We start from the raw sequence: 24,892 nt of genomic DNA, 5'->3' as shown, positions 1-24,892 counted from the left end.
TATCAAGATTAACAGCGCATGGCCTTGCAGATGGGGCACAGTTAGAATTTTCTTCAGGTCGAGTTGCTCATCCCGCTTAAAATGTCCCTGAATAAGGGTTGTTTAAGGATGTTGAACGAAGCACCCTTGTTTCCAGAGGTGAATTATCCAAATCCCAAAGATTTCCCCTCAATACATGACTATGATATTCCCCACAACTTCTGCCCGTGATCAAAGATGCACATATTGTCAGCCACTAAGGGACATGCTCAAGTGCTTATGGTCAAACAACTGACAGGCAAATCTATGGTAATGAGCAGAATATTTGCTGTAGCAAATATACCAAGACAAAACAATGTACATGATAACACGTCCAATCAGTTAAGATGAGAAGCCATGAGAGCCACTGCCTGGTACTGCATCAGGGCATTATTATTATTATTATTATTGTTATTATTATTATTATTATTATCATCATCATCATCATCATCATCATCATCACCATCATCATCATCATCATCATCATCACCATCATCATCATCATCATCATCGAATTATTTTTACCGCAGCCTTTCATTGCTTAATTCGTCAATATTCCGAGCGTGTGCAATTCTTTCCCAAAGTGAGTGTTGTTTTTATTTATTTATTTTTGATCGTTACGTTGATAATATTCAACAAAAGATGTTAGTTCGTTTTCATTCCAACACAGTTTTCATTATACGCTATAGTTTCCGTTCTGTATCCATCATTCAAATTAATTTCTTTAGTAATTTCTCTTCTCTGTCTACATAGCTTAATCTGCAGGGAATTGCTACATCAATTGATATATCAATTGCTATATCTGCTATGTTTTCGGAAATAACACAGTAATACCAACAAAGTTGATATAATATGCAAACCAAACAGCTCACTCTGTCATATCATCGTTTATTTCTTTCTTAGGAAAGACCAGTTAACCAGAAATAATTGTTTTTCATTGAGGCAGAAGACTGGCAGTTTTCTGTGGCGGAATTTAATCGATACCATCAACTACAGTACTTGACTGGTACTTTTATCGGCCCCATAGGGATGGAAGTCTAAGTTGACCTTGGTGAGATTTGAACTCAGAACACAGAATCAAAACGAATATAAACAAGAATTTTTTTTCCGACACTCAAATGATTTTTTCTCCAATCCAGAGTTCCTAAACCAATCCTGGGATGGGAAATGGTTTCCTTTTTGAAAGGTTCCTCATATTATAGGCTTTACATTATACGACTGTATTATACAGTTACGCTGTAAGGTTTCTGGTGACATGCTTAGACCTGTTATAAATAAGTATAAGCCAATCTTGAGATTTGCGTTGATCTAGCTTCTCCGTTGTTTTCACGGTTATTGGTTATGTATAGAGTAAACATTTCATGCTATTTTCTTGAAAAGCCTTGTTTGCATTTTGTTTTTTATTACTTTCATACGTGATGTGTGTGTGTGTGTACTTTGAGTAAAATTTTTCATACCTCTCTTTCTTCCTCACAGAGTATATCTTCTCTTTTGTACTAATTGGCCTCTGTGTATATGATTCTTAGCTTGTTTCTTTGTTGTTTTTTTTTTAAACATTTGGGTTAATTTGCCCTTAATACGTATTAGGCAGCTTTTAAACATTTTTCGTCGTTATTCTATAAAACGTCCCTTGTCTCTTTGTTTTCCTAGTAAATATAATAGTGTTTTATGTTTCGTGCTGTTACACACTACATATTCTCGAATCTTCACTCTATTCTTATTTTATCTCTTATTTTCCAAATGAGTGAATTCAAATTGTGACTTTTCAGAATAAATAGAGTAAAGTTATTTTTCTTCTCGGGTATACGTTAACATTAATGTATTTACAGTAATCTTATCCTGACATTTTTCTTCATATGGAAATTTGAAACAAGTGATATACTTTCAAGATCAAAAAAGCAGTTTTAGTATACCTGATCAGCTTTTGGGCCGGAATAGAATTTTTCTTTCTGTTTTCACTTTTCTTTTTTCAACAGAGCTTTTTTATTGTTATTATTAGCCGCAGGCTATGTGGTAAGAAGCCTGCTTCCCAACCAGATGCTTCCGGGTTCAGTCCCACTGCCTGGCACCTTGGGCAAGTGTCTTCTACTATAGCCTCGGGCCGACCACAGCCTTGTAAGTGGACTTGGTAGGCGGAAACTGAAAGAAGCATGACATGTGTGTATGCGTGTCTGTGTGTGTCTGTGTGTGTGGCTGTGTGTATGTGTCTGTGCGTGTGTGTGTCTGTGTCTGTGTGTGTGTGGCTGTGTGTATGTGGCTGTGCGTGTGTGTGTGTGGCTGTGTGTGTGTGTGTGTGTGTGTGTGTTTGTGTGTGTGGCTGTGTGTATGTGGCTGTGCGTGTGTGTGTGTGGCTGTGTGTGTGTGTGTGTGTGTGTGTGTGTGTGGCTGTTTTCCCCCCACCTCGCTTGAAAACCGGTGTTGTAAATTAGTGGTTTGGCAAAAGAGACCGATAAAATAAGCACGAGGCTTTAAAAAAACATATGTATTGGGGTTGATTCACTTGGCTAAATTCTTCAAATTGGTGCCCCAGAATGGTCGCAGTCAAATGGCTGAAACAAGTAAAAGATAAAGTATAAGAGATAACCCTATGTCCTAACATACTTTATATATTCCATTTTAAACATATTCCGTTTCTTGTAGTTTTAAAAAGTGTGTAGCCATTAACATTTTGTCTATATTTTCTTTATCAAGGTTTTCATGATATTAAACTTTCGTATCTGATATCATTTGTTCGTTTTAAAATATCAAATATATCTTTATATAAGCTAGCTTTCTCATAACTTATTTGTCTCTACACATTATTAATATGTATATCGTATCCATCCATCTCTGCCCATAATTCTTGGGAGTATCGTGAGGGTAGATTGCTCAGGCACCTCCTCCATGAGGTTCCATTACAAAATAAACGTCATTAAATTTTTTGAATGGATTCCCAAGCGTGACAAATTGAGACTGGATATTATCCAACCATTTCATTCTTGGTATATCCTTAATTTTCCCATCGGTTAGCTCGGCTTGAAGATTCGTCTTCCGATTCTTTTCCGCGACATTCTAATCACACGTCCACAGTACCGGAGATGTAACTTCTCTATACGAGAAGTAGTGACTCGATCTGGAGCGACTCTCTGATCTCCGAGCTATGCACCCTGTCGAGTAACATTACTGTAGAGATCCTTCAAAGGAACAGCATTTCAGCTGCTTGTATTCGCGATCGTATTATTTCGTTCATTACCTTACATCAATGACCATGGATGAGGAAAGACACGAAAATCGAATTGAAGATAGAGAGTTCAGCTTTCTTACCAATATCACTTCTGAAGATGGAAGACTAGAGCCGGGGCGTTAGTGTGCCTACAATTCTAGCATCCAATTCGGCCTCCTGTACCCCATCAGCTCCGAGACACTTAACCATATACACTTGTCTAAGTGATATTCCACGAACATGCAAAATGCACAAAGAAAGCTTTCTTGAGAGGACCAATAACTCAGTCTTTGCAATGCTAATTCTCATCCCTGTATAATGGGATTGCACAATGTGAATGTAAACTTGAAATGAAATCTTCTGATAAACGCATTTTCGCTTTTTGTTTTAAAGCCCAGAAATAAAACTGACCTTAAATTTATGATAACGATATTTTTCTCACATAATGGTTTTTACAATATCGAAACTGTATTTTTTGCAAGCACGAAATCTTATTAACATATGGATTTTATACGCTAAACTTCACGAAATGTTTTACAGGACCTTTGACAGTTTGTGACTGTAATCTTCTGCTTAAGATTACAGTCTTGTTTTGTAAAACCCAGCTTCTCAAGATTGGCCTTGAGGGAATTAGTCATATAGCCTAGTGCTCCAATAATCTTTGGTAACAATTTAAAGTTATAGTACAAATTTCGCATCAGTTCGGTATAAATGTTGTCTTTTCCGTATCCTTAACATTAAGTTAACATGTGGGCAACTGACTTCAGCGACTGCACATAGTATACTTGCATGATGTATGAATGCATTTATGCATGTGAGTACGTATTTATCTATATATGTGTGCATGAGCGAGCATTGCAGCTCATAGAATTAAGTATAACGATTCGTACTCCGACACAATAAAGTAGTTGAAGTTGTTATGATTTTAAATTTATGACATGCCTGCTTGACCAGATCTACCATTAATGAGTCCGCTTTGTGACAATCATCTTTTTCTAAAGTTTTTTATAACTTCATTATACACCTTTTCCATCTATTTTCTTTTCAGACGTTAGTGTGTGAGTTGAAGGTGCTTTTACTAACTGTTTCTAGCAAATCAAGAGATGATGCTGAGGCTCTGAGGAGTGATCAATAGATCAGCAGAAGGGAAAGCTATTTGATAATAATGAAAATATTGTCTTCTGCTAAAATTTCTTATCATTCGTACTTGCCGTTATAATCATCACTTTCAAAATCATCATCATCACCATTATCATCATCACCATCATCATCATCATCAACACATCACCATAATAGACTTATAGCCAATATATTTGTCTGTTTTCGTAGATTTTTGTGAACTGTTATTATTTGGTCCATTGACCAAGCATCATGTGAAGTGTTAAAAAGAAGGAAAATGGTTTGTGAATGGAAACAATGTAGACATATTGACACGGTTCGTTGATTCTATCTGAAAACTGGTAGACTGGCAGCTACGATAAAATTGGAAAAAAATCAATGACGTTGGTGTGTGTGTGTATATACATACATATATATATATATATATAGGGAGTATTCAAGATAGATAGATAGATATTTATATGTGTATATATATTTATATGTGTATATATATATATATATATATATATATATATATATATACATACATACACACACACATACATACATACACATACATACACACACACATACATACACATACACATATACACACATATATATACATATATAGATACAGATATAGATGATGGAAGTACAGTCGTCATCTTTGTATGGTGTATCATAGATTCATTCTTAACGTTTATTTCTTTCGTATGTTGGCTATAGTCAAGCCCCATTTAATTTTTAATTACTTGATTAGCATTAAGTGAATAATATTTAATTTGTTTAGGCGAGTCAAGTTGTGCTTTTGGTAGCCCGCGTGTATATAATTTCTTCATGTACACACACAGACACACACATTTCATGCAGTGTAATACATATATATACTTGTATAGATAGATATGTATATATAAAAATATAGAAAAAGGAGGCCACTAGGTGGACTGCTAATGTGCTAGAAGATCACATGTCATGTGTCTACTAAGATCTCAGATATTTTTTCTGAATCTCCCTGATTCTTTTAATGTGCTTGTTCCCTGGTATTAAATTGATATTAATTAATATCCAATTTTTTGCCCTATTGTTTAATCTGTATAGATAGATAGATAGATAGATAGGTTTCTTTATTAGCCACACAGGGCTCAACACAGAGGGGACAAAATACAAATGTAGAGTTTTTCTTTTCGAGGGGGTCGAAAACAAAGCAGAAAAAAAAACAAAAGTGGGGACAACGATGAAAAAATACATCGCAAAACGTTTGGGGTATTTACAAAAAATACGAAATAATACAAAAAATTCCCAATAAATGGGGAGGTTATCCGTGGAAAGAAAAACCTACGAAAAGACCACGGTAACCTCGGTCTTTAGCGTCACAGTTTGTTAAATAAAATTTCTTTTATTTAAGCAAGAAACGTAAGTAACTCTCTGTTTACAAAATTTTAAAACGTTTTATAGAATCATGGTCAAGGTGGCTTCGTCATTTATACGTGCCATTCTTGCTACATGTATCCATCTTTTTTCGAAACATTTGCTAGACAACACTTGCCTCTCTACTCTCACCTTCCTTTTCAAGTGATACTTGAAAAAGTTGATGAGAGATTGACCAGAGAGGAAAGTATTTGTCTCTAATCCTTTCAGACGCGTCCACCAGATGCATTCTTTGGCCATAGCCACAAGTACGATAAATACAGCTCTTCCTTCCCGTTTAAAGGAAGGAGGCGTGACGATATTGACGATAGACTCGGTTGATAAACCGACTCGTCCCACACGCGACAGCAGTCGTTCGACATAAGCCCACAGCTCCGAAATGGTTGGACACTGCACGAGTGCGTGCAGAACGGTTTCATCGCTCTGACCGCATCTCGGGCAGGTCGGCCCCACATTTCGCGAGCTGTGTCTATAGAGCTTATCCCGAACGGGTAGCGCCTCTCGGTAACACTGCCAGGCCAGGGATCTCTGGAAGTTGTCCATAGGTCCCGGCCCGAAAGTCGTCCTGAACAGGCGGGTCAGGTAATCCTCGTCGACGCCCAGGTTCGCCCCGAGATTGTCGTCGTACCTGCCCTCCACTAATCCCCTATAGAATGACTTCGTTGTGATGCAGCCGCTCAAGGTCGACCCGGGACGGCAAAGTTGTTGCAGAGCAACGCGACACTCACGGTGCCATTCGCCATTCCTCGGCCTCTTTTTGATCCACGACTGCAGCTCGGTCATGGAGACGAGCTGCGGGAAAGCGCGTCGCACAAACGGCGACCACACCTGCTCACCGTCGTCTACGTAGAGCCGGAGATGTCGCAGTCTCAGCGCATGTCTGCGCATCATCAACCACGGCATGCCCAGCCCTCCTTTCAGCGGGTGTTGGCAACAAACGGATCGCCTCACCATCGGGACGCTTCCTTTCCACAAAAAGCGGAAGAGGATGCGCTCCATTTCGGTGATGGCGCGATCGGGACAAGGCACGACGGTCAGGCGGTATTCGATGACGGACGCGATGTACGCGTTCGCCACCTCCGCCCGACCTTTTAGGGACAGCTTCCTCTCGGACCATTGCCGGCAGAGAGTGGCCACCCTACTCGTTATCTCGTCCCAGTTCTTCTCCGTTTGCAGGTCCGGACCGAACCAGACTCCGAGCAACTTGACCGGACCGTCCGTCCAGCGTCCCACTACTGAGGCGCTGCCGGACGGTATGGGCTTGCTTCTCCAGGTGCCGAGCAGCAAACCCACCGACTTATCCCGGTTGATTTTCGCTCCCGTCACCGCTTCGTAGTCTTTCAGCGTCTCGCCGACAAGCTCGATGTGCTCGTGGCTAGACGCTATGACGGTGACGTCGTCCGCGTATGCCGACACGCTCGTCCCGCACCCCAGTTCTCGCGGGATGCCCCTCAGCGTCGCCAGCTTCCGCAGTAGTGGCTCGAGAGTCAATACGTACAGGAGCGGCGACAGGGGGCATCCCTGACGAACCGAACGTGCAATGTCGAAGGGTCCCGATAGACGTCCATTGACGCGAACAACCGAACGGATGCCTGTGTACAAGGCAGCCATCCAGCCGCGGAAAACGGGACCGAAGCCGGCCGCTTCGAGGACGGCCTCCAAGTATCGATGGTCTACCCTATCGAAAGCTTTCGATTGATCCAAATTGATCAGGGCCCCACCCATGCCAGGTTCCTTAACTACCCTCTCTATGATGTAGCGCATCAGATGGAGGTTGTCATGGATGCTCCGGCCCGGCACGGCGCACGTCTGCTCCGTGCCGACCAGTTTCTCGATGACAAGCGCCAACCGCTTGGCTAACACCTTGGCCAAAATTTTCATGTCTGCATTGAGCAGAGTGATGGGCCTAAAGTTATCTATGGCGTCCCCCTTGTTTGGATCTTTCTTCAGCAGCGTTACCGCTCCTCGGCTCACAAAACCGGGAATGCTCCCGTTCTGCTGCCAGTTGCAGTACACGGCCGCCAAGACTTCTCCAAACAAGTCTGGCATACAGTTGTAAAGCTCGTAGGGCAGACCATCCAAACCCGGAGATTTGTCCGTCGAGCAACCCGCCATCGCGTCCCTCACCTCCTCCGCCGTGATGACCCCTTCGCAGCACTCCGCCTCTCTTGCCGAGAGTCGTGGCAAGCTGTGCAGGTAGGCACTAAAGTCCACCCTGCCTTCTCGCTCGCCACTCCTCCCGAACAGTCGGGCAAAATGCCGCTGAAACGCCTCGCACATCTTGCTCGGCTCGAGCAATTCGCGCCCCTGTTCGTCTACCAGAGACCGGATGGTGGCTCTGTTACCCCGCTGCGCCTCCGCCACCCGGGCCTCTCGTGCGGCTCCAACACCTTCATTTCTCAGAGCACGCATCCTTGCCCTGACAGCACACCCTTCGTGTTTAGCATTGAAGTGTTGGTCGAGGGCCAACCTCGCCGCTAAAACGTCGGATGCGATGCCACTTCGCAATGCCTCTTCTAACTTTATCACTAGCTCCCCCTCTACTCTGTTCCTCTCTACAGCTAGTGCCCTGCTATACCTTATTGCTTCCGCCCTTACTGCTCTCTTGAGGGCAAACCACCATTTGTTGTTGACGATGGCTCCCGTCAAAGCCCTCTTTACTAACGTGCTAATCCGGTCTCTGAAAACCTGTCTCGAGGGGAAAGACGCGTTTAGTTTCCAGTAACCGGGACCCTGCCTATGTGCCTTATCTAAGTCTAGCGTACACGTCACAAGTTTGTGATCCGTGTAGCTGACTATGTGGAACTGTGGACATCCTAAACTATCTCTATCTCTTGTCCTACACACTATCCTATCTAGATACGATCTCGACGACCCAATGCGGTTGCTCCAAGTCCACGTTGGCACATTTGGGTGGTCGAGTCGGTACCTGTCAGACAACTGGAAGCGTCTGAGCAGGTCTATGAGGCCTTTGCATCCCCTTCTAGTTTTGTCACTCCCCACGTAGTCTAGATGCGTGTCCAAGGTAGCATTCCAATCCCCCAGGAATACTTCTAGACGTCGAAAGAAGTCCGACCGACCTGTTAAAGGAGGCACATAAACTGCCAGCAACCGAAAAGCGCCTCCGTCGCTGCCGTCCACATCTAGGACAACCAGTCTACCCTCCGGGTCCGTAAATATCGTCTTTACTTGGAGATCCAGACTCTTGCGAAAAAGAACCGCCGTGCCACTACCGCCCATCCTCGGCAGACAGGGAGAAAAATAAATGTTAAACTGTCCGCCAAACATGGACTTTAGGGCCCGCGGTTCATGGAGTCTGGTCTCACTAATGGCTATGATATCCAAATTGTGTGACTTGATGTCATTTAAGAGGTACCCTTGTTTCCAAGGCGACCCCAAGCCACGCACATTTACACAACCAATCTTCACCATGATTCTATCAAAATTTGTGTTTTACACACGAAAGGAGAGAGAGAGAGAGAGAGAGAGTTACTTACTGTCCGAAAATTCTTGGCTTTTGGCCTCACAACCTTCTCTCAGAAGGTTTTTGTATAGTTTTTTTAATGAATATTTTTGGAATCTCCCTACTGTATCCGGGTAGAGAGATTTCAGTGTATCGTATGTGCTCCGTGTTACATGTATGATTTTGATGTGTTGTGGTGGTGTTGTGCGTGGGTGATTGCTTGTTTTCGTGTCATTATCTGTTATGTTAGTGTTCGACCTAATGAATTTCATTAGGTCTAGATTGTTTGTGTTTATCGCTGTCAAACTTGTTGTGGGGTTCTGTGTTGGTGCGTTTGTGTTGGTGTTTTTGTTTTCTGTGGATGTGTTGGTTTCGGGGCTGGTAAACCTCCCCGCTTTGTTTGTTTGTTTTTCCGTTCTTTTTTTCCCCCTTTTTCTTCTTCCCCCCGTGGCCACTTGCCAAGCCTCTGTGTCATCTTCATCTGACATGTCGGAGGAATCGGAGGGTGGGAGGGGAAGGGTGTTGGGGTCTATTTTTGTGTGGGTTGATTTTGTTGTTGGTGGTGTTGGTGCTGTTTCGTGACAGTTGGGATGTGGTGTTTTGGTTTTGGGGGGTGGGGTGGGAGTCTTTTTCGTGTTCCCTTCTTGTGGGGTTGTTGGTGTTGATGTTGGTGGTGGTGATGGTGCTGATTCTGTTCTTGGTGGTACTGGTGGTGTTTTTGTTTGGTTCGGCTGTGTTGCTGGCTGCTGGCTTTTTTCCATTTCGTTGTACAACTGCTTGACCAGTTGTGCATATGGCGGTGTAGGCAGTAATGCTGTTTTTTTCTTGTGCTTTTCTTGTGGTTGTTGTTGTTGTTGTTGTTGTTGTTGTTGTTGTTGTTGTTTTTCTTTGTATTGTTGCCGTTGTTGTTGCCTTTTCTTCTGGGCTACTGGGCATGTTTTTTGAAGGTGAGTTTTGCTACTACAAACGTAGCAAACTGGCCTTCTGCCTTCGACGAAAACATGAAAAATTGAATCCTCAGTTAATTGGATTCTATGTGGAATTTTTTCCCAGTTTGCTGGATCAATTTGTACCAGGAGTTGAAATTCCTGGCCAATCCAGTTTTGATTGCAAACGGCAAATGCTTCTAGTATGTTTATCTCCTCCTCTATGCCTAGACATATGGCAGATACTAGCCATTCTTCCTCAATTTCAGGAGGCACATTCGAAATTTTTATTTTCGTAACCCTACGACCAAGGTACGTAGGGATCATGAGCAGGTTCTCATACTGTAATGACTTAGTGGAGAGGTCCTTCGCTCGCTGCTCGCTGTCTAGTCTTACTTCTATCGTTCCGAATTTCAAACCTCTCGTTATGTTAGTCTTGTAAGACCAAATCGGCTTTAAGCATCTCTCAACATTTTCTTGGGTGAATTTTTCCACTGTCTTTGTCTTTAAATTAATGGTTCTGTAGATGATAGTTTTTTTTTCGATGTTTATCTTAAAGTCCGCGGGCGTTTGAAGATGGACTGTAACGTCCTTTTTACTTAGCATGCTTTTGCATGCAAGTAATTTCTCTTTCGATATATTCAAAATTCTTTTCCTAGGCTTCAAAGCCTCGGCAAAGTTCGTTGTGGTGGTGGTGGCGGTAGTGGTGGTATCAGTGGTGAGGACAGTGGTTTTGTTAGCAAGGACATTTGTGTCCTTGTTGTTGCTGCTGCTGCTGCTGTTGCTGTTGTTGTTGTTGTTGTTGTTGTTGTTGTTGTTGTTGTCACTGGTTACGTTGGCAGGCAAGACTGCTGTAGCAGCAGAGTCTTTCTTTTTCTCCATTCTCTCCTTTAACTGTGAGGAAGGAAGACTAGGAAATTCTTTTTCGAACGAAACACTGCAGACTGCAGCGTTCGTTTCACAAAAATTTTCATGGCTACAAGACGCCATCGTCTCAAAAAAAAATGCCTAGAAAGCCGAAATTGGTTTTTATATCCTGGAAATGTGCCACACAGGGCAGATTTCCGTCGCAAAAAACTTGCACCAGAGAGTCTACAAGTTGTTATACAACTTTGTATATAAAATAAATTTTACAAACAAACTTTTTAAAACATGAAAAAGGCAAAACTTACAGAGCCGACACGTCTACCGTCCGTCCATAGATAGATAGATAGATAGATAGATAGATAGATAGGTTTCTTTATTAGCCACACAGGGCTCAACACAGAGGGGACAAAATACAAATGTAGAGTTTTTCTTTTCGAGGGGGTCGAAATCAAAGCAGAAAAAAAAAACAAAAGTGGGGACAACGATGAAAAGAAAAAAAAAAAAAAAAAAAAAAAAAAACATCGCAAAACGTTTGGGGTATTTACAAAAAATACGAAATAATACAAAAAATTCCCAATAAATGGGGAGGTTATCCGTGGAAAGAAAAACCTACGAAAAGACCACGGTAACCTCGGTCTTTAGCGTCACAGTTTGTTAAATAAAATTTCTCTGTTTACAAAATTTTAAAACGTTTTATAGAATCATGGTCAAGGTGGCTTCGTCATTTATACGTGCCATTCTTGCTACATGTATCCATCTTTTTTCGAAACATTTGCTAGACAACACTTGCCTCTCTACTCTCACCTTCCTTTTCAAGTGATACTTGAAAAAGTTGATGAGAGATTGACCAGAGAGGAAAGTATTTGTCTCTAATCCTTTCAGACGCGTCCACCAGATGCATTCTTTGGCCATAGCCACAAGTACGATAAATACAGCTCTTCCTTCCCGTTTAAAGGAAGGAGGCGTGACGATATTGACGATAGACTCGGTTGATAAACCGACTCGTCCCACACGCGACAGCAGTCGTTCGACATAAGCCCACAGCTCCGAAATGGTTGGACACTGCACGAGTGCGTGCAGAACGGTTTCATCGCTCTGACCGCATCTCGGGCAGGTCGGCCCCACATTTCGCGAGCCGTGTCTATAGAGCTTATCCCGAACGGGTAGCGCCTCTCGGTAACACTGCCAGGCCAGGGATCTCTGGAAGTTGTCCATAGGTCCCGGCCCGAAAGTCGTCCTGAACAGGCGGGTCAGGTATTCCTCGTCGACGCCCAGGTTCGCCCCGAGATCGTCGTCGTACCTGCCCTCCACTAATCCCCTATAGAATGACTTCGTTGTGATGCAGCCGCTCAAGGTCGACCCGGGACGGCAAAGTTGTTGCAGAGCAACGCGACACTCACGGTGCCATTCGCCATTCCTCGGCCTCTTTTTGATCCACGACTGCAGCTCGGTCATGGAGACGAGCTGCGGGAAAGCGCGTCGCACAAACGGCGACCACACCTGCTCACCGTCGTCTACGTAGAGCCGGAGATGTCGCAGTCTCAGCGCATGTCTGCGCATCATCAACCACGGCATGCCCAGCCCTCCTTTCAGCGGGTGTTGGCAACAAACGGATCGCCTCACCATCGGAACGCTTCCTTTCCACAAAAAGCGGAAGAGGATGCGCTCCATTTCGGTGATGGCGCGATCGGGACAAGGCACGACGGTCAGGCGGTATTCGATGACGGACGCGATGTACGCGTTCGCCACCTCTGCCCGACCTTTTAGGGACAGCTTCCTCTCGGACCATTGCCGGCAGAGAGTGGCCACCCTACTCGTTATCTCGTCCCAGTTCTTCTCCGTTTGCAGGTCCGGACCGAACCAGACTCCGAGCAACTTGACCGGACCGTCCGTCCAGCGTCCCACTACTGAGGCGCTGCCGGACGGTATGGGCTTGCTTCTCCAGGTGCCGAGCAGCAAACCCACCGACTTATCCCGGTTGATTTTCGCTCCCGTCACCGCTTCGTAGTCTTTCAGCGTCTCGCCGACAAGCTCGATGTGCTCGTGGCTAGACGCTATGACGGTGACGTCGTCCGCGTATGCCGACACGCTCGTCCCGCACCCCAGTTCTCGCGGGATGCCCCTCAGCGTCGCCAGCTTCCGCAGTAGTGGCTCGAGAGTCAATACGTACAGGAGCGGCGACAGGGGGCATCCCTGACGAACCGAACGTGCAATGTCGAAGGGTCCCGATAGACGTCCATTGACGCGAACAACCGAACGGATGCCTGTGTACAAGGCAGCCATCCAGCCGCGGAAAACGGGACCGAAGCCGGCCGCTTCGAGGACGGCCTCCAAGTATCGATGGTCTACCCTATCGAAAGCTTTCGATTGATCCAAATTGATCAGGGCCCCACCCATGCCAGGTTCCTTAACTACCCTCTCTATGATGTAGCGCATCAGATGGAGGTTGTCATGGATGCTCCGGCCCGGCACGGCGCACGTCTGCTCCGTGCCGACCAGTTTCTCGATGACAAACGCCAACCGCTTGGCTAACACCTTGGCCAAAATTTTCATGTCTGCATTGAGCAGAGTGATGGGCCTAAAGTTATCTATGGCGTCCCCCTTGTTTGGATCTTTCTTCAGCAGCGTTACCGCTCCTCGGCTCACAAAACCGGGAATGCTCCCGTTCTGCTGCCAGTTGCAGTACACGACCGCCAAGACTTCTCCAAACAAGTCTGGCATACAGTTGTAAAGCTCGTAGGGCAGACCATCCAAACCCGGAGATTTGTCCGTCGAGCAACCCGCCATCGCGTCCCTCACCTCCTCCGCCGTGATGACCCCTTCGCAGCACTCCGCCTCTCTTGCCGAGAGTCGTGGCAAGCTGTGCAGGTAGGCACTAAAGTCCACCCTGCCTTCTCGCTCGCCACTCCTCCCGAACAGTCGGGCAAAATGCCGCTGAAACGCCTCGCACATCTTGCTCGGCTCGAGCAATTCGCGCCCCTGTTCGTCTACCAGAGACCGGATGGTGGCTCTGTTACCCCGCTGCGCCTCCGCCACCCGGGCCTCTCGTGCGGCTCCAACACCTTCATTTCTCAGAGCACGCATCCTTGCCCTGACAGCACACCCTTCGTGTTTAGCATTGAAGTGTTGGTCGAGGGCCAACCTCGCCGCTAAAACGTCGGATGCGATGCCACTTCGCAATGCCTCTTCTAACTTTATCACTAGCTCCCCCTCTACTCTGTTCCTCTCTACAGCTAGTGCCCTGCTATACCTTATTGCTTCCGCCCTTACTGCTCTCTTGAGGGCAAACCACCATTTGTTGTTGACGATGGCTCCCGTCAAAGCCCTCTTTACTAACGTGCTAATCCGGTCTCTGAAAACCTGTCTCGAGGGGAAAGACGCGTTTAGTTTCCAGTAACCGGGACCCTGCCTATGTGCCTTATCTAAGTCTAGCGTACACGTCACAAGTTTGTGATCCGTGTAGCTGACTATGTGGAACTGTGGACATCCTAAACTATCTCTATCTCTTGTCCTACACACTATCCTATCTAGATACGATCTCGACGACCCAATGCGGTTGCTCCAAGTCCACGTTGGCACATTTGGGTGGTCGAGTCGGTACCTGTCAGACAACTGGAAGCGTCTGAGCAGGTCTATGAGGCCTTTGCATCCCCTTCTAGTTTTGTCACTCCCCACGTAGTCTAGATGCGTGTCCAAGGTAGCATTCCAATCCCCCAGGAATACTTCTAGACGTCGAAAGAAGTCCGACCGACCTGTTAAAGGAGGCACATAAACTGCCAGCAACCGAAAAGCGCCTCCGTCGCTGCCGTCCACATCTAGGACAACCAGTCTACCCTCCGGGTCCGTAAATATCGTCTTTACTTGGAGATCCAGACTCTTGCGAAAAAGAACCGCCGTGCCACTACCGCCCATCCTCGGCAGACAGGGAGAAAAATAAATGTTAAACTGTCCGCCAAACATGGACTTTAGGGCCCGCGGTTCATGGAGTCTGGTCTCACTAATGGCTATGATATCCAAATTGTGTGACTTGATGTCATTTAAGAGGTACCCTTGTTTCCAAGGCGACCCCAAGCCACGCACATTTACACAACCAATCTTCACCATGATTCTATCAAAATTTGTGTTTTACACACGAAAGGAGAGAGAGAGAGAGAGAGAGAGTTACTTACTGTCCGAAAATTCTTGGCTTTTGGCCTCACAACCTTCTCTCAGAAGGTTTTTGTATAGTTTTTTTAATGAATATTTTTGGAATCTCCCTACTGTATCCGGGTAGAGAGATTTCAGTGTATCGTATGTGCTCCGTGTTACATGTATGATTTTGATGTGTTGTGGTGGTGTTGTGCGTGGGTGATTGCTTGTTTTCGTGTCATTATCTGTTATGTTAGTGTTCGACCTAATGAATTTCATTAGGTCTAGATTGTTTGTGTTTATCGCTGTCAAACTTGTTGTGGGGTTCTGTGTTGGTGCGTTTGTGTTGGTGTTTTTGTTTTCTGTGGATGTGTTGGTTTCGGGGCTGGTAAACCTCCCCGCTTTGTTTGTTTGTTTTTCCGTTCTTTTTTTCCCCCTTTTTCTTCTTCCCCCCGTGGCCACTTGCCAAGCCTCTGTGTCATCTTCATCTGACATGTCGGAGGAATCGGAGGGTGGGAGGGGAAGGGTGTTGGGGTCTATTTTTGTGTGGGTTGATTTTGTTGTTGGTGGTGTTGGTGCTGTTTCGTGACAGTTGGGATGTGGTGTTTTGGTTTTGGGGGGTGGGGTGGGAGTCTTTTTCGTGTTCCCTTCTTGTGGGGTTGTTGGTGTTGATGTTGGTGGTGGTGATGGTGCTGATTCTGTTCTTGGTGGTACTGGTGGTGTTTTTGTTTGGTTCGGCTGTGTTGCTGGCTGCTGGCTTTTTTCCATTTCGTTGTACAACTGCTTGACCAGTTGTGCATATGGCGGTGTAGGCAGTAATGCTGTTTTTTTCTTGTGCTTTTCTTGTGGTTGTTGTTGTTGTTGTTGTTGTTGTTGTTGTTGTTGTTGTTTTTCTTTGTATTGTTGCCGTTGTTGTTGCCTTTTCTTCTGGGCTACTGGGCATGTTTTTTGAAGGTGAGTTTTGCTACTACAAACGTAGCAAACTGGCCTTCTGCCTTCGACGAAAACATGAAAAATTGAATCCTCAGTTAATTGGATTCTATGTGGAATTTTTTCCCAGTTTGCTGGATCAATTTGTACCAGGAGTTGAAATTCCTGGCCAATCCAGTTTTGATTGCAAACGGCAAATGCTTCTAGTATGTTTATCTCCTCCTCTATGCCTAGACATATGGCAGATACTAGCCATTCTTCCTCAATTTCAGGAGGCACATTCGAAATTTTTATTTTCGTAACCCTACGACCAAGGTACGTAGGGATCATGAGCAGGTTCTCATACTGTAATGACTTAGTGGAGAGGTCCTTCGCTCGCTGCTCGCTGTCTAGTCTTACTTCTATCGTTCCGAATTTCAAACCTCTCGTTATGTTAGTCTTGTAAGACCAAATCGGCTTTAAGCATCTCTCAACATTTTCTTGGGTGAATTTTTCCACTGTCTTTGTCTTTAAATTAATGGTTCTGTAGATGATAGTTTTTTTTTCGATGTTTATCTTAAAGTCCGCGGGCGTTTGAAGATGGACTGTAACGTCCTTTTTACTTAGCATGCTTTTGCATGCAAGTAATTTCTCTTTCGATATATTCAAAATTCTTTTCCTAGGCTTCAAAGCCTCGGCAAAGTTCGTTGTGGTGGTGGTGGCGGTAGTGGTGGTATCAGTGGTGAGGACAGTGGTTTTGTTAGCAAGGACATTTGTGTCCTTGTTGTTGCTGCTGCTGCTGCTGTTGCTGTTGTTGTTGTTGTTGTTGTTGTTGTTGTTGTTGTTGTCACTGGTTACGTTGGCAGGCAAGACTGCTGTAGCAGCAGAGTCTTTCTTTTTCTCCATTCTCTCCTTTAACTGTGAGGAAGGAAGACTAGGAAATTCTTTTTCGAACGAAACACTGCAGACTGCAGCGTTCGTTTCACAAAAATTTTCATGGCTACAAGACGCCATCGTCTCAAAAAAAAATGCCTAGAAAGCCGAAATTGGTTTTTATATCCTGGAAATGTGCCACACAGGGCAGATTTCCGTCGCAAAAAACTTGCACCAGAGAGTCTACAAGTTGTTATACAACTTTGTATATAAAATAAATTTTACAAACAAACTTTTTAAAACATGAAAAAGGCAAAACTTACAGAGCCGACACGTCTACCGTCCGTCCATAGATAGATAGATAGATAGATAGATAGATAGATAGGTTTCTTTATTAGCCACACAGGGCTCAACACAGAGGGGACAAAATACAAATGTAGAGTTTTTCTTTTCGAGGGGGTCGAAATCAAAGCAGAAAAAAAAAACAAAAGTGGGGACAACGATGAAAAGAAAAAAAAAAAAAAAAAAAAAAAAAAACATCGCAAAACGTTTGGGGTATTTACAAAAAATACGAAATAATACAAAAAATTCCCAATAAATGGGGAGGTTATCCGTGGAAAGAAAAACCTACGAAAAGACCACGGTAACCTCGGTCTTTAGCGTCACAGTTTGTTAAATAAAATTTCTCTGTTTACAAAATTTTAAAACGTTTTATAGAATCATGGTCAAGGTGGCTTCGTCATTTATACGTGCCATTCTTGCTACATGTATCCATCTTTTTTCGAAACATTTGCTAGACAACACTTGCCTCTCTACTCTCACCTTCCTTTTCAAGTGATACTTGAAAAAGTTGATGAGAGATTGACCAGAGAGGAAAGTATTTGTCTCTAATCCTTTCAGACGCGTCCACCAGATGCATTCTTTGGCCATAGCCACAAGTACGATAAATACAGCTCTTCCTTCCCGTTTAAAGGAAGGAGGCGTGACGATATTGACGATAGACTCGGTTGATAAACCGACTCGTCCCACACGCGACAGCAGTCGTTCGACATAAGCCCACAGCTCCGAAATGGTTGGACACTGCACGAGTGCGTGCAGAACGGTTTCATCGCTCTGACCGCATCTCGGGCAGGTCGGCCCCACATTTCGCGAGCCGTGTCTATAGAGCTTATCCCGAACGGGTAGCGCCTCTCGGTAACACTGCCAGGCCAGGGATCTCTGGAAGTTGTCCATAGGTCCCGGCCCGAAAGTCGTCCTGAACAGGCGGGTCAGGTATTCCTCGTCGACGCCCAGGTTCGCCCCGAGATCGTCGTCGTACCTGCCCTCCACTAATCCCCTATAGAATGACTTCGTTGTGATGCAGCCGCTCAAGGTCGACCCGGGACGGCAAAGTTGTTGCAGAGCAACGCGACACTCACGGTGCCATTCGCCATTCCTCGGCCTCTTTTTGATCCACGACTGCAGCTCGGTCATGGAGACGAGCTGCGGGAAAGCGCGTCGCACAAACGGCGACCACACCTGCTCACCGTCGTCTACGTAGAGCCGGAGATGTCGCAGTCTCAGCGCATGTCTGCGCATCATCAACCACGGCATGCCCAGCCCTCCTTTCAGCGGGTGTTGGCAACAAACGGATCGCCTCACCATCGGAACGCTTCCTTTCCACAAAAAGCGGAAGAGGATGCGCTCCATTTCGGTGATGGCGCGATCGGGACAAGGCACGACGGTCAGGCGGTATTCGATGACGGACGCGATGTACGCGTTCGCCACCTCTGCCCGACCTTTTAGGGACAGCTTCCTCTCGGACCATTGCCGGCAGAGAGTGGCCACCCTACTCGTTATCTCGTCCCAGTTCTTCTCCGTTTGCAGGTCCGGACCGAACCAGACTCCGAGCAACTTGACCGGACCGTCCGTCCAGCGTCCCACTACTGAGGCGCTGCCGGACGGTATGGGCTTGCTTCTCCAGGTGCCGAGCAGCAAACCCACCGACTTATCCCGGTTGATTTTCGCTCCCGTCACCGCTTCGTAGTCTTTCAGCGTCTCGCCGACAAGCTCGATGTGCTCGTGGCTAGACGCTATGACGGTGACGTCGTCCGCGTATGCCGACACGCTCGTCCCGCACCCCAGTTCTCGCGGGATGCCCCTCAGCGTCGCCAGCTTCCGCAGTAGTGGCTCGAGAGTCAATACGTACAGGAGCGGCGACAGGGGGCATCCCTGACGAACCGAACGTGCAATGTCGAAGGGTCCCGATAGACGTCCATTGACGCGAACAACCGAACGGATGCCTGTGTACAAGGCAGCCATCCAGCCGCGGAAAACGGGACCGAAGCCGGCCGCTTCGAGGACGGCCTCCAAGTATCGATGGTCTACCCTATCGAAAGCTTTCGATTGATCCAAATTGATCAGGGCCCCACCCATGCCAGGTTCCTTAACTACCCTCTCTATGATGTAGCGCATCAGATGGAGGTTGTCATGGATGCTCCGGCCCGGCACGGCGCACGTCTGCTCCGTGCCGACCAGTTTCTCGATGACAAACGCCAACCGCTTGGCTAACACCTTGGCCAAAATTTTCATGTCTGCATTGAGCAGAGTGATGGGCCTAAAGTTATCTATGGCGTCCCCCTTGTTTGGATCTTTCTTCAGCAGCGTTACCGCTCCTCGGCTCACAAAACCGGGAATGCTCCCGTTCTGCTGCCAGTTGCAGTACACGACCGCCAAGACTTCTCCAAACAAGTCTGGCATACAGTTGTAAAGCTCGTAGGGCAGACCATCCAAACCCGGAGATTTGTCCGTCGAGCAACCCGCCATCGCGTCCCTCACCTCCTCCGCCGTGATGACCCCTTCGCAGCACTCCGCCTCTCTTGCCGAGAGTCGTGGCAAGCTGTGCAGGTAGGCACTAAAGTCCACCCTGCCTTCTCGCTCGCCACTCCTCCCGAACAGTCGGGCAAAATGCCGCTGAAACGCCTCGCACATCTTGCTCGGCTCGAGCAATTCGCGCCCCTGTTCGTCTACCAGAGACCGGATGGTGGCTCTGTTACCCCGCTGCGCCTCCGCCACCCGGGCCTCTCGTGCGGCTCCAACACCTTCATTTCTCAGAGCACGCATCCTTGCCCTGACAGCACACCCTTCGTGTTTAGCATTGAAGTGTTGGTCGAGGGCCAACCTCGCCGCTAAAACGTCGGATGCGATGCCACTTCGCAATGCCTCTTCTAACTTTATCACTAGCTCCCCCTCTACTCTGTTCCTCTCTACAGCTAGTGCCCTGCTATACCTTATTGCTTCCGCCCTTACTGCTCTCTTGAGGGCAAACCACCATTTGTTGTTGACGATGGCTCCCGTCAAAGCCCTCTTTACTAACGTGCTAATCCGGTCTCTGAAAACCTGTCTCGAGGGGAAAGACGCGTTTAGTTTCCAGTAACCGGGACCCTGCCTATGTGCCTTATCTAAGTCTAGCGTACACGTCACAAGTTTGTGATCCGTGTAGCTGACTATGTGGAACTGTGGACATCCTAAACTATCTCTATCTCTTGTCCTACACACTATCCTATCTAGATACGATCTCGACGACCCAATGCGGTTGCTCCAAGTCCACGTTGGCACATTTGGGTGGTCGAGTCGGTACCTGTCAGACAACTGGAAGCGTCTGAGCAGGTCTATGAGGCCTTTGCATCCCCTTCTAGTTTTGTCACTCCCCACGTAGTCTAGATGCGTGTCCAAGGTAGCATTCCAATCCCCCAGGAATACTTCTAGACGTCGAAAGAAGTCCGACCGACCTGTTAAAGGAGGCACATAAACTGCCAGCAACCGAAAAGCGCCTCCGTCGCTGCCGTCCACATCTAGGACAACCAGTCTACCCTCCGGGTCCGTAAATATCGTCTTTACTTGGAGATCCAGACTCTTGCGAAAAAGAACCGCCGTGCCACTACCGCCCATCCTCGGCAGACAGGGAGAAAAATAAATGTTAAACTGTCCGCCAAACATGGACTTTAGGGCCCGCGGTTCATGGAGTCTGGTCTCACTAATGGCTATGATATCCAAATTGTGTGACTTGATGTCATTTAAGAGGTACCCTTGTTTCCAAGGCGACCCCAAGCCACGCACATTTACACAACCAATCTTCACCATGATTCTATCAAAATTTGTGTTTTACACACGAAAGGAGAGAGAGAGAGAGAGAGAGAGTTACTTACTGTCCGAAAATTCTTGGCTTTTGGCCTCACAACCTTCTCTCAGAAGGTTTTTGTATAGTTTTTTTAATGAATATTTTTGGAATCTCCCTACTGTATCCGGGTAGAGAGATTTCAGTGTATCGTATGTGCTCCGTGTTACATGTATGATTTTGATGTGTTGTGGTGGTGTTGTGCGTGGGTGATTGCTTGTTTTCGTGTCATTATCTGTTATGTTAGTGTTCGACCTAATGAATTTCATTAGGTCTAGATTGTTTGTGTTTATCGCTGTCAAACTTGTTGTGGGGTTCTATGTTGGTGCGTTTGTGTTGGTGTTTTTGTTTTCTGTGGATGTGTTGGTTTCGGGGCTGGTAAACCTCCCCGCTTTGTTTGTTTGTTTTTCCGTTCTTTTTTTCCCCCTTTTTCTTCTTCCCCCCGTGGCCACTTGCCAAGCCTCTGTGTCATCTTCATCTGACATGTCGGAGGAATCGGAGGGTGGGAGGGGAAGGGTGTTGGGGTCTATTTTTGTGTGGGTTGATTTTGTTGTTGGTGGTGTTGGTGCTGTTTCGTGACAGTTGGGATGTGGTGTTTTGGTTTTGGGGGGTGGGGTGGGAGTCTTTTTCGTGTTCCCTTCTTGTGGGGTTGTTGGTGTTGATGTTGGTGGTGGTGATGGTGCTGATTCTGTTCTTGGTGGTACTGGTGGTGTTTTTGTTTGGTTCGGCTGTGTTGCTGGCTGCTGGCTTTTTTCCATTTCGTTGTACAACTGCTTGACCAGTTGTGCATATGGCGGTGTAGGCAGTAATGCTGTTTTTTTCTTGTGCTTTTCTTGTGGTTGTTGTTGTTGTTGTTGTTGTTGTTGTTGTTGTTGTTGTTGTTGTTGTTGTTGTTGTTGTTGTTTTTCTTTGTATTGTTGCCGTTGTTGTTGCCTTTTCTTCTGGGCTACTGGGCATGTTTTTTGAAGGTGAGTTTTGCTACTACAAACGTAGCAAACTGGCCTTCTGCCTTCGACGAAAACATGAAAAATTGAATCCTCAGTTAATTGGATTCTATGTGGAATTTTTTCCCAGTTTGCTGGATCAATTTGTACCAGGAGTTGAAATTCCTGGCCAATCCAGTTTTGATTGCAAACGGCAAATGCTTCTAGTATGTTTATCTCCTCCTCTATGCCTAGACATATGGCAGATACTAGCCATTCTTCCTCAATTTCAGGAGGCACATTCGAAATTTTTATTTTCGTAACCCTACGACCAAGGTACGTAGGGATCATGAGCAGGTTCTCATACTGTAATGACTTAGTGGAGAGGTCCTTCGCTCGCTGCTCGCTGTCTAGTCTTACTTCTATCGTTCCGAATTTCAAACCTCTCGTTATGTTAGTCTTGTAAGACCAAATCGGCTTTAAGCATCTCTCAACATTTTCTTGGGTGAATTTTTCCACTGTCTTTGTCTTTAAATTAATGGTTCTGTAGATGATAGTTTTTTTTTCGATGTTTATCTTAAAGTCCGCGGGCGTTTGAAGATGGACTGTAACGTCCTTTTTACTTAGCATGCTTTTGCATGCAAGTAATTTCTCTTTTGATATATTCAAAATTCTTTTCCTAGGCTTCAAAGCCTCGGCAAAGTTCGTTGTGGTGGTGGTGGCGGTAGTGGTGGTATCAGTGGTGAGGACAGTGGTTTTGTTAGCAAGGACATTTGTGTCCTTGTTGTTGCTGCTGCTGCTGCTGTTGCTGTTGTTGTTGTTGTTGTTGTTGTTGTTGTTGTTGTTGTCACTGGTTACGTTGGCAGGCAAGACTGCTGTAGCAGCAGAGTCTTTCTTTTTCTCCATTCTCTCCTTTAACTGTGAGGAAGGAAGACTAGGAAATTCTTTTTCGAACGAAACACTGCAGACTGCAGCGTTCGTTTCACAAAAATTTTCATGGCTACAAGACGCCATCGTCTCAAAAAAAAATGCCTAGAAAGCCGAAATTGGTTTTTATATCCTGGAAATGTGCCACACAGGGCAGATTTCCGTCGCAAAAAACTTGCACCAGAGAGTCTACAAGTTGTTATACAACTTTGTATATAAAATAAATTTTACAAACAAACTTTTTAAAACATGAAAAAGGCAAAACTTACAGAGCCGACACGTCTACCGTCCGTCCATAGATAGATAGATAGATAGATAGATAGATAGATAGATAGATAGATAGATAGATCTTACTTAACGTGAATGTATTATTAGAACGCTGAAGGCTGCGATATTCGTCTTGAAAGATATTCTCGTGTAGACATATATGACTAGCAGGCGAGAGCCATCTGGTATGGGCCCCGAAACTGTCAGATCCCGTGTCTTCGATGTACTGCGCTTCCTCAGCAGCAGGCGTCTGCTAGCCGCATACAAGCCAAATTTCACTGCCAGCAATATATAGAATAACAGTGACTGGGAGTCACTGATGTCGCAAATGGCCAGTAAGTTTATTTTAAACATTAACACACACACACACACACACACACACACACACATATATATATATGTATATATATATATTAGCGACGGAAAAAGTATTAATACCGCAATGTTTGGTGTTCTAATAAAACACCCCTATTAAAAAGGATATAAAGATTATCATTCGATATCAATATTGTCAGTAATGAAGGCAGCGAGCTGGCAGAAACGTTAGCACGCCGGGCGAAATGCTTAGCGGTATTTCGTCTGCCGCTACGTTCTGAGTTCAAATTCCACCGAGGTCGACTTTGCCTTTCATCCTTTCGGGGTCGATTAAATAAGTACCAGTTATGCACTGGGGTCGATATAATCGACTTAATCCATTTGTCTGTCCGTGTTTGTCCCCTCTGCGTGTAGCCCCTTGTGGGCAGTAAAGAAACGTTAGTACGCCGGGCGAAATGCTTAGCGGTAGTTCGTCTGTCTTTACGTTCTGAGTTCAAATTCCGCCGAGGTCGACTTTGCCTTTCATCCTTTCGGTGTCGATAAATTAAGTACCAGTTGCGTACTGGGGTCGATCTAATCAACTGTATCCTCCCCAAAAATTTCGGGCCTTGTGCCTAGAGTAGAAAAGAATATTGTCAGTAATGATATGTACGTTTTATACAGATATATACGACGAGTTTCACAAAGTTTCCGTTCCACCAAATTTCACTCACAAGATGTGGGTCGAATCGGAACTTCAGTAGAAGACACCTCTCCAAGATGCCGCATACATACACACACACACACACACACACACATACGCACGTATATATGTAAATATACGTAAGTAATAATCTTATATTCGAGTATGCACCTTGTGGTGTGCCGTTTAAGACCCCTTCACAATATTCGGCGACCTAATGTCAACAGCAGCAGGAATTTAAATGTGACTGGCTTCACTTCAGGAATTCCTTCGTGTCCGTAGACTTCATAAAATATGAGAGAAAGAAAATGGAATTCACGAAACTCTTTATTATTCACTACGATCGTTCCTACCCATCCTGCATTGGTACCGCGCAGATGAGACGCAGTAAAAACAGTTTGACGCATCGTAGGCCTACATGTGTGTGTGTGCGCGTGCTCGCGAGTTCGTATGTATGTCTGAGTGTATGCGTGTGTCTGTATGTGTGTGTGTGTAATATATGTATGCATGCGTAATTCTTTTTGAAAACGATCTAATTTGAAGCAAATAAAGCTATTAACAATACGTTAAAACCATGAATTTCACTAAGATTAGTAGTAGACGGAGACTGAAAAAAGCCAGTCATATATATATATATAAATGTGTGTGTGTGTGTGTGTGTGTGTGTGTGTGTGTGTGTGTGTGTGTGTGTGTGTGTGTGTGTGTGT

The sequence above is a fragment of the Octopus bimaculoides genome, chromosome 2, assembly GCF_046866305.1.
Source record: "Octopus bimaculoides isolate indiv1 chromosome 2, ASM4686630v1, whole genome shotgun sequence".
Taxonomy (NCBI): Eukaryota; Metazoa; Mollusca; class Cephalopoda; order Octopoda; family Octopodidae; genus Octopus; species Octopus bimaculoides.
The sequence above is the reverse complement of the archived record's forward strand: the minus strand, read 5'-3'. Positions refer to the sequence as shown.